This window comes from Stegastes partitus, unplaced genomic scaffold, assembly GCF_000690725.1.
Source record: "Stegastes partitus isolate 25-593 unplaced genomic scaffold, Stegastes_partitus-1.0.2 Scaffold1410, whole genome shotgun sequence".
Taxonomy (NCBI): Eukaryota; Metazoa; Chordata; class Actinopteri; family Pomacentridae; genus Stegastes; species Stegastes partitus.
In genome coordinates, this window is record NW_007579141.1 from 140,406 (window position 1) to 143,081 (window position 2,676).

Here is a 2,676-nt window from a genome sequence, read left to right on the forward strand (position 1 = left end):
TTCCTCTTAAGACATGGTGACTGTCTCTTATTTTAAACTATCTCTGAATACTTTTAATTTTCATTCATCATACAACCTCCTGGTTATAATATTAGTAATATAACAATATAATCATATTTATGCACATCGTGGTTGAGAAAGCATAAAATATAAATGTGTAAATATGTTAAAATAGTGTAGTCTGTTTTCTTCATTTGGCATTAGTGATAAAATACATAAAAAAACTGTTGAATTGTTAATTAACAAATAACGTCTGTAATTTTACAGACTTCTCTGTACAATGTTAAACCAAAGACCACTGTAAAATTGTAATGCTTTTCTGTAAACTTGCGATTTGAAATATATTATTGTTTTTTTACAGTATGGCATAGCACAGGATCATTTGGATTAACTTAGAAATAGAAGATGCATTCTCTCAAAAAGTGGTGACAATTTCAAAAGATATGAACAACTTTGGACACAGAATTTTAAGATTCAATAGCAGTAGTTCAAATGTATTATTAACATCTTTACCATGATGGCAAGAAGAAACTTGGTTGAATGGTCGAATACAAATTCACCATGAATCAAAATTTGCCGTTGAATGAAGTTTCTGGGCCAAAAGTGTATCCACCTCAGTACCTCGGTGTATGTGCAACAAAGAGCAAGTTTATTGTTTAGTTCTTTATGGTGAAAGAAAATTAGACAAGGTATTATTCTGAGTGTTTTATGTTTTTCAAAATGTCTGGGTGGTAAATGTGAAGTTTTAAAAGGGCTTAGTGTTTCATAAAGTATTATATCTTTAAGCTTTTACGCTTAAACTGAACACCAAAATGTATTGAGAATATGGATTTTTTTTTTCTGCAAAGAAAAAATACAAATAAAAGAATTGGTTGTGATAAAAAAAAAAATTAAAAAAGAAACTGTGGTAAGTCACAATTTTGACTTATGAAGTATAAGTTATAGTTATACTCAGAATTTCACCCTCTTTCCCTCTGAACTTTGCCCCTTTTGACTTTATCTCATAGTTTTTACCTTTTAATTCTTCTTTCTAACTTAAATCAGAATCCTAAATTAGTAATTTATATGTACTCATACTATTGACATTTTTACCCACTAATTCAAAATTGAGATTATCTGATAAATTTGGATTTTTATGCTANCTTGAGGTTTTATCACAGCAGAAGCTCTTTGTCTTGAGCTTAGCGCAGATCCTGTCGAATTCTAGGGGAAAAAAAACTATTTAGTGATGTTTTATATGATCATGACGTAGCTTTGTTAAGACTTTGGATCAGGTGCGTGTCTCCAAAATTCTTAGGTTTGTGTTATAACCTATCTGTGTTGAAAAGAGAGTTATAAGTGTACTTTATGATGATAGGCCCATTATAGAGGTGGACAAACTGTACATACACACACTGACTTGAATGGGATATTCACAGGTTTGTCATTCAATACTGTACTGCTAACTTTAAGGAGGTTATGCTGTTGTGAAAGCAGGTAACGGACAGCGTGCTGTGTTGGTTTAACTGTACCTCATCCATGCTTATGAATGTACAGCTGCACAGATGAGCGGATAGATGTTGCAGGACGTTTCAAAACCTGTACAAGCATGACATGGACCCGTTATATCACCAGTACATGAGGACAAATGGATTTACTAAAACACTAGATTTGCATGCTCGGCATTTTCTTTATTTCTTTACAGTTGCTTCTCCGATCACGTTTGAGCTGAGCTTTACAGAAGCTCTCAGACAAAAAGGGAAATGTCCTTTCCATGGTAGGCTTCTCCTCAACATCCAACTGGACTCAGCTCGACCTCAGATTCGCAGACGAGGAGTGAAAAGCCTGAGCAAGTTTGATGCTGATGGGGAGTCGCCCTGCAGGCTGTGTGATGTACAGATTTGTAGCATTACCAGTGATGCCAGCCAGACTGTGAGGGGAGGGATAGAAGCTTAGGGAACAGATGGAGTCCAAAATACTGTTTTCTTTCTGTAATCATGAATAAGCACTTGCAAAATCTACTGTTTCTTTTTTTTTTTTTTTCTTTTATGTTTTTTTTTCTTTTTTGTTTTTGAAAGACAAAGATTCACAGTGTATTCAATTTCTCTTTTCTGATAAGGCAACATTCAGGGGAATTAGTAGTGAATGTAATACAATTAGTTCCTTTTTTTTTTTCTTTTTCACGGCTTTTCAGCTGTGACAGAAGGTCTAGACAATGGAACATAACAGAATATCTAATAAATTTGAACAAATAAGAGAATCGGCTCACTCATGTCTGTCTATGATGACTGTTTTTGTGTGTCGCTTCTCACGATGAGCGTTAATCATTTTTCTGTGCGTTTTTAACCTTTTTGCTGTACTCTGAGCATATGGAGGATTTTAGAAGGAGGTGAACTATATGTAGATATATCTCTAGGATATTTAAACTTGACACATCAGGCTGCAATTTTGTATAAGTGAGAAAATTTCTGTTTCATTTGCAGAAAGTTGTCATGGCATATTTAGTCTAGATTGACTTAATTTCATTTTTTTTAAAATACAGTGAAGAGGTGCAAAAATGAAGGGCTCTGAATACCTTCTGAATCCACTGCATATAGAAATGGCTTTAGTTTGTGGAAATATGAAACTAAATACAAAATATGATGTTCTGAAAAAGAATTAGGAATTTAGGTCTTTAGATAGTATCGCTTAGTTCCT

General features: G+C 33.6%; 1 protein-coding gene across 1 annotated transcript in view; it reads left to right on the forward strand.

The window, feature by feature from the left end:
- The window catches only part of LOC103370350 (phosphatidylinositol transfer protein beta isoform-like), a 28,488-nt gene extending 26,249 nt beyond the window's left edge, over nucleotides 1-2,239 (forward strand). Inside the window, exon 13 of the mRNA XM_008299377.1 lies at nucleotides 1,149-2,239. The gene's annotated coding sequence lies outside the window, so the exon portion shown is untranslated. The remainder of the gene's footprint in view (nucleotides 1-1,148) is intronic.
- The last annotated feature ends 437 nt before the right edge of the window (nucleotides 2,240-2,676 follow it).